Genomic DNA, 8,972 nt, shown 5'->3' on the forward strand with positions numbered 1-8,972 from the left:
TTGAGCAAGAATACATATGATATTTCTCTCATGACATACAAGGCAGATGATTCTCTATTAACACTCAATTACCCTGATAAGATTAGCTACCTCTCCCAATGATCGATTGTGCTAGATCTAAAACTTTCAGACTTATAAATTTGGTATCAAAAAGTGAAGTACTCATACAGGGATATCCTTGGTGTCTCAAGTATAAAGATCAGATACACAACTAGAACTACAGAACTATTATTTGACGATGTGATATCATTAACCATCCAACATTCCATGAGCAGATCATTTAGTGAACTTATCATTTAGTGAACTTATTCTCCAATGAGCACATGCACTATATCTCTAGTGTCCCCACATAAACAGCAATGAGACTAGTTGCCTCCGTTATATAGATGGATATATAGTATACTGATTTGTTTGGCTATCTCGATATCTCTTTCGAGTAACCTATTGCTAATCATAGGTACCCTACAAGCCAATCACGTGAGTGATGACATGTATTATTAGTCATATGTGCCCTGCAAGCCAATCATATAAGTGATGACACGTGTGACATGACATACTCTTTTTGCTTATTATTATTATTATATTTTCTTATTATATATATATATATATATATATATATATATATATATATATATATATATATATATATATATATAATAAGAAAATGAGCTCCTTTTGTTTTTAAGTATTGTTGTAGCTTCTGCAGTTTCATTGTTAGTGTGATATAAGCTCAATGCAGGGATTTCTAAATCAAAGATTTAATGGTTTCATTACAGCTGCAGGATGGCTTTTCATGGACTTCACAATCCAACACGAAATTGGATGGCAGTTGTGCAGGTGAAACTAGAAATGTTGGATTTTCATGCTTGTTATTTGCTGGTTAGACATTAATAAACAGGTTTATGTTCCTTTCTCGATAGTTCAAGAGCTCTTGCTTGTAGTGATTTGTATCTCATTTTTTTTGTTATCTTTTAGCATACTTAAAACTTGCTCTGCCTGTCTTTAGTGTATGCCAATCATCTACCTATTAGATTTCTTGTAAATGTAATTTTTAATAATCATAAAGGTCGTAGATATTGGCTAATAGTGGGATGCTCTTGATGAGAGAAACTCTCCTAATAATTTATCCTAGATCCTCTGCTCTCACCTATAAATAGATAGGACCTTTAGGGATTGGATGAGGCATGTAACATATCTCATAAAGAACGTAGTTGAGAGATTATAGTTTCTCTCTCAACCTCCCTGAATTATCAATCTAAGTGATCAAAGTAGGAAGAGAGGAAAATGATAGTCTAGTTCTCCTTGCAAATTGACAGCAATTTTGGATCTAAAGACAGTACCCTTGTAGATTATATAGAGATTCTTTTCAGATGACATCAGAAGGTATGCATCGTAAAATAAATATAATGTTATTTGATTTCAATCTTGACATAAAAGATTTTTTTCACATTACATATAGCATATTATAGATTTTATGCTTATAATTGGTATTAGAACCTAGGTTCTTGAGATCAAAAATATTAGATTTATTATTTTTATTTATGATGTTTGAATGATCCATATGTTATTGATTTGTATTTTTATCTATTCTGGTTTGCTCTTTGCTTATCGGCAACATTAGATTTCTTGTAAACGTGATTTTTAATAATTGCGTAGGATCGTTGTGTAGCATTATTGTCGGCTTGCTGCGTACGTCCAACAGATCTGTTGATAGCAACGGTTGCACCGTGCAGAGTGCGCATCGCAACAGATGTTCACACAGTCGGTAGCCGGGCACACACACCAGGCGGTGGACCACACTCAAGCATGGGCCACGCGCGAGGTTAGTGCTACAAGGGGGCCACACAATTGGTAGCCACTCGCACGCAACGACCGTGCGTGGGCAGGAGCTGCGGCCAGACGTGCGTAGACGACGACAGCCACTCACGGGCACAAGCCGAGCATTGGGCTGATCGCACGGGCAATCGCACGGGCGGTAGTGCGTACACGCGATTGGCATGCATGACTAAAACCCACGTTGGTGGGCAGGCCACACCAACAGCAGTCGCGCACGCGACGACGACAAAATTATGGTTTTGGCAAAATTATGGTTTTGCCTTAGGGTTTTACTTTTTATTAAATTACAACTTTGCCCTTTCATATTTTATTTTTTTAAATATTTTGATAGTTCTGCCCTTTACAATCTCGTAATTCCAATTTATGTCCTATCAACATATTTACAGTTTTGCTCTTATTAAATTGAAAATTCTAATTTATATCCTCAATTATAAAATTGATAAATATAATTTATTATAGTTATGATTGAATTTGATCATGATTTTTTTTTATTTGATTGGATTTAATTTTGATTAAAAAAAATATAAATTATGATTTACTTTTATAATTTTCTCATATTACTTATTGATTATATTTTTACATATGGTAAATAAAATCTAATTATTGTTCTTGGATATTCATTTGATTATTCACATGTATATATTAAAAATTATAAAATAATATTTATCTTTCACATGAAGGCAAAATTTATATGTTATCATATGAGTTTTTCTTTTGTTGATTAATGTTTAATAATTATTATGATTATTATTCTATTATTGAATTGCTTAGCATAAATTAAATTAAAAAAAATTGATGAATATTAATTATAATTCATCTCTTTAAATTTTATCTCACTTGTAGCTACAAAAGTGGCCTAGGATGATAGGTTTTTGGGATGTAAATTACAATAAAAGTTTTATCATTTATAGGATATTTTAAATTATATTTTATATTATTGTATTGGTCTTGTAGACACCAAAGTGACCAAATGATATTAATCTTAAATTATATTAAGAAAATAATATTCACATTGACATACATAATTAGGAGATTTAGATAATCCAAAAAAATATATTTCAAATAATTATGTGATGAGATAGGATGATACTATTTTGGATATCTTTGTAATTTAGGGTTGTATACCTAAAGGTAACAACACTATTCCACAAGGATGGTATCAATCCTTCATAGATGATCTTAAATGAATACTAGATATATAATATTTCATCCAATGGTGAAATATAGATAATATCAATAGTTCATCATATTTTAAAAAACTTAAAGTATTAATGTTATTTTATATTTTACAGTGGTATTTCCGTCCATACATTCTTATGCTTCTAGTGTCCTTGTATTATTTGAATCAAATTATTCAGAATGACCAGAGTATATGCAATTCACATTAGGCGTATGAGATCTTGATTTAGCATTGCTTATTGAAAAGCCCATAGATTTGATTGATAAAAGTACTATAGAACGAATTAATGAAATGAAGGCTTCGGAAAGATCTGATAGGCTTAGTTTAATGTTCATAAGAATGATGATTGAAAAGAACATAAAGACTTCGTTACCGATTGTAACTAATGCATGAGAATATTTAAAGGTTATTGAAGACATATTTAAATCTGCTGATACGTCATTGGTTGACATACTAATGAAACAACTGATTACGGCTCAATATGATGACATTCAAGGAATTCATGATTATATCCTCAATATGTTTGATAAAGTTGCAAAACTTAAAGCATTAAGTATGAATGTTAATAAGTTTTTCCTCGTGAAATTTATTCTTAATTCTTTTCCTTCTCAGTTTGGCTCATTCAAGATTCACTATAATACAAATAAGGATAAGTAGGACCTGAATAAGTTAACTAGTATATGTGTTTAGGAAAAATTCAGATTAAGATAGAAAAGCTCATATAATGTCATGACTACTACTCAAGGAGTTGGAAATAAGAAAAGAAAATTGAAGCATCATCCATCAAACAAATTTGTTGGGTCTGAAAATGTTAAACAGACTAATGAAAATTTTTTTTTATAGTAAAGTATTTCTTTTGTGGCAAGAAAGGACATGTGAAAAATGATTACATTAAACATAAGACTTAGTTCGAAAAAATAAAATATAAACTCGACCATTGTATATTTCAAATCAAATATTATAAATTTTCCTTCTAATACTTGGTGGATTGGTTTTGGTGCTTTAACTAATATTACTAATAATATGTAAGGATTTCTTTCAATATGAAAACTAAAAGAACATAAAAGATTTAGAAAAATCGTCTCAAAGTGAAAGTGATATGAGTATGGACTTATCATCTACGCCTAGAGACAAGTCATCTGATGGATCTTGTTGACACATGTTATGTTTCTGTTATTTCTAAAAATTTAGTTTTTCTATCTAGAATTGATGAGTTAGGATATTGTCTTTCTTTTGGTAACGATAAATTTAGTATATTTTATGATTCAATAAAAGTTGATTCTGAAATTTTGTGTAATGGTTTGTATAGAATTAATTTGAATCTTGAGTTTGCAAAGACATTATTGACCTTGCAATCAAGTGTTGGATTGAAACGTAGTTTCAATAATGAAATATCTTCTATACTATAGCATAGACGATTGTGGTATATCTCCAAAGAAAGAATAGAAAGATTAGTCAAAGATAATATTTTGAAATATTTAGACTTCATTAATTTTGATGTTTGTATAGATTGCATTAAGGGAAAGCAAACTAAACATACAAAGAAAAATACCATAAGAAGTAAAGAACTCATTGAGATTATTCATACTTATATTTGCAAACCATTCCATATTCCTTATTTTAGTGGAGAAAGATATTTCATTACATTTATAAATGACCTATCCAGATATGACTATTTATCTAATATATGAAAAGTCTCAGGCCGTTGACACTCTTGAAGTGTGCATAATCAGGTCGAGAGACAATTAGATAAAAAAGTTAAAATTGTCAAATCTGACAAGGGTGATGAATTTTATGGTAGATATAATGGATCTGATTAGAATATTGGTCCATTTGCTAGATTCTTAAAACAATAGAGTATTTGTGCTCAATATGCATTACTAGGTGTGTCACAATAGAATAGTATTGTTGAAAGGCGAAATCGTACTCTTATGGATATGATTAGGAGCATGATGAGTTATTCCTCTATGCTTGAGTCAATATGGGGTGTAGCTCTTAGAACAGCTATGCACATCTTGAACAGGGTTTCTAGTAAGTCGGTTCCATCACTCCATTTGAGTTATGGACCGATAGAAAGCATAATCTGAGATATTTATATATTTGGGAGGTGTTATACAGAGATAAGAGTATTCAATCCATATAAAAAGAAATTGGATCCAAGAACTATTTATGGATATTTTATTGGTTATCCAGAAAAATCTAATAGATATAAATTTTATTGCTCTAATCATGGTACGATAATAGTAGAATATGGTAATGCAATATTCTTAGAAAAAAAAAATTAGTGGGAGTGAAAAATCTCGAAGGATCAATTTTGATATTAAGAAGATTCAAGTTAATTCTCCAATATCATCTTCTATTCAAGAAATTATTGTTCCTCAAATCAATAAGAGAATTGATAAGGGTGAACAATAAAATAACATTAATGAACTCTCACATGACGTTGATGTCGTCGCTAATGATCTTATAGAACAATCACAATTTGTAGCTTTGAGAAGATCTCAAAAGAAAAGAAAATATGTCATTTCTGATGATTATGTGGTATATCTATAAGAATTAAATTATGATATATGAATAAAAAGAGTCCCCTTATCATTCTCACAAGCCATATAAAGTTACGATTCTGAAAAATGGTATAATGCAATGAAAGAAGAGTTAAAATCAATGGTCCAAAACGATGTTTGGAAACTCATTTAATTATCCAATAATTGTAAAAGAGTTAGTTGTAAATAGGTCTTTAAAACAAAACACGACTTGGCGGGCAATATCGAATGATATAAAGCCAAACTCGTGGCCCAAAGATTTTCTCAAAAAGAAAGCATCAACTATAACGAGACTTTTTTCTCCAGTTTCTAGAAAGGACTCGTTGAGAATCGTCATGACATTAGTAGCTTATTATGATCTTGAATTACACTAGATGGATGTGAAAATAATATTTCTGAATAGAGATTTAAATGAGAAAATATATATGAAATAACCTAAAGGAATCATAGAAAAGTGAAAAGAAGGTTGGGCTTGTAAACTTAATAAATTCATTTATGACCTTAAACAAGCTTCCAAATAATGGTATATAAAGTTTAATGATACCATTATTTCTTTCGAATTTAAGAAAAATATTATTAATTAGTATATATATCTAAAGGTAAGTGGAAGCAAGTTTATTATCTTTGTCTTATATATGGATGAAAGTTTACTTGCTAGTAGTGATCTTGGTTTGTTATACAAAACCAAGATATTTCTCAACAATAATTTTAAGATAGTTGATATGAATAAGACAGCCTATGTTATTGACATTAAGATATTCAGAGATAGATCTCAAGGATTATTAGGATTGTCTCAAAAAAGATATATTAACTATATCTTGGAGAGATTTAATATGCAACTTTACTCAATCAATGATATACCTATTACTAGAGGTGAAAAATTCAACCAAAACCAGTGCCTGAAAAATAACTTAGAAAAGAATCAAATGAAGAATATTTCTTATGGGTGCGTAGTTGAAAGTCTATTATATACTCAAACTTGTACAAGACCATATATTAGTTTTGCAGTTACAATGTTAGGAAGATACCAAAGCAACCCAAGAATGAAACATTGGAAAATTGAAAAAAAAATAATGAGATATCTACAAGGGACTGAAGATCATATGCTCACATACAAGAGATCAGATCAGCTTGAAGTGACGGGATATTCATATGCTGATTTTGTAAATTACCTCGATAGTAAGAAGTCCACTTCAAGATTTGTATTAATGTTAGTTGGTGGGGCAATTTCTTGAAAAAATATAAAGCAATCGCTTATTGCATCATCAATAATGGAAGCGTGGCATGCTTTGATGCCATAAATCAAGTCTTATGGTTGTAAAATTTTATCTTAAGACTTGATGTAGTTGACTTAATTGCCAAACTACTGAAGATATTTTATGATAATACCGCAGCAGTATTTTCTCTAAGAATGACAAGCACTCTAGTGGTTCTAAGCATATCGAGATAAAGTACTCGGCGGTTAGAGAAAGAGTCCAAAAATAACAAGTGTCAATTCAGAACCTAAGCATCACTATGATGATTACTAATCAATTTACTAAAGCTTTACATTATAAAATATTTAAAGAATATGTTTTTAGAATGGAACTTGTGAGTAAGTCATAAAAGATATAGTGATGGATGTTTAGGTGGATACTATTATTGATATTTTTTTTTGCTCAATTAAAGTTATTTATTTCTACTATCATGTTTATATTTATGTTTATGTATATTATAATTAAATATGATAATATAATTATCTTGACAAGATAAATTATATGAGTCATTATGGACTATATTAGGAAGGACTAACAATGATGTGGTACGTAGAAGGGAGTATGACATTGATGATATACAATTGCTATGACTCGTATTGATAGTTGGACTTAATATAGTATTATTATGTTTATTTGACTTATTGGCTTGTTTTTATACTTCATGGCCATGTATAAAATACTTTTCAAAATTTTTGTAATGTAAAATTATTTTCAAACAAATTTTATTTTATTTATTTTGATTTTAAATATCTTTTATATCTTATCAATTAATAGGTCAAGTGGGAGAATATTAGATTTTATGACCCTTTATAATTAGATAAGATATATAATAGAACTAATTAGATTTTGATGGCATATATTGGCTAATAGAAAAGTTCATATTATAATAAGATTCTTTAGGGGATGTTATTGATAGAAGAAACTCTCCTAAGAACTTATCCTAGACCCTCTGCTCTCGCCTATAAATAGAAATGACCTCTAGGGACTCTGGATGAGGCATGCAACATATCTCATAGAGAACACAGTTGAGATATTATAGTTTCTCGCTAAACCTCCCTGAACTATCAATCTAAGTGGTCCTATGAAAGGATAAAAAGAGATGAGAAGGAGAGTCTAGTTCTCCTTATAGATTGACGATGATTTTGGATATAAAGACGGTGCCCTTGCAGATCACATAGAGACCCTTTTCATATGACATCAAAAGGTATGCATTGTAAAACAAATATAATGTTATTTGATTTCAATCCTAGCATAAGAGATTTTTTTTCACATTACATATAACATATTATAGATTTTATGCTTATAATAGGCATAAAAGATTTTATTCTTATGAACATTAAACTAAGCCTATCAGATCTTTCCTAAGTTTTCATTTCATTAACTTGTTTTATAGTAATTTCATCAATCAAGTCTGCAGGCTTTTCAACAAGCAATGCTAAGTCAAGATCTAATATGCCTAGTGTAAATTGCACATGCTCTAACCATTCTGAATAATTTGATCTAGAGAATACAGGGACACTAGAAGCATAAGAATGTATAGATGGAAGTACCACTATAAAATATAAAATAATATTAATGCTTTGAGTTTTTCAAAATATCTTTGGGTGAAATATTAATATATTTAGTATTCACTCAAGATTATCTATTGATGACTAATATCATCCTTGTGGAATAGTGTTGTTATAATTAGGTATACAACCCTAAATTGTAAGAATATCCAAAACACTATCATCCTACAATATCACATAATTATTTGAAGAAGATTCTCTATTGGGATTATCTAAATCTCATAATTATGTGTGTCATTATGAATATTATTTTTTTAATATAATTTAGGACTAATTCCTTAATGTTATTTTATAAGTTATTGGTCTAGGTTACTTTGCTGGCTACAAGACTAATACAATAATACAAAATATAATTTAAAATATTCTTTAAATGATAAAACTTTTATTGTAATTCATATATCAAAAACCTATTATCCAAGCCCGCGCGGTGCCTACGCGATTTGCCCAACGCTCGACCTATGCTCACGAGAAGCTGTCGTCGCTTGCGCACGGTTGGCCACGACTCCTGCCCGCGTATGTCTGCTACGTGCGGGTGGCTACCGATTGTGCGACCCCCCTGCAACACTAACCTCGCATGTGGCTTATGCCT

This window comes from Musa acuminata, chromosome BXJ2-1, assembly GCF_036884655.1.
Source record: "Musa acuminata AAA Group cultivar baxijiao chromosome BXJ2-1, Cavendish_Baxijiao_AAA, whole genome shotgun sequence".
Taxonomy (NCBI): Eukaryota; Viridiplantae; Streptophyta; class Magnoliopsida; order Zingiberales; family Musaceae; genus Musa; species Musa acuminata.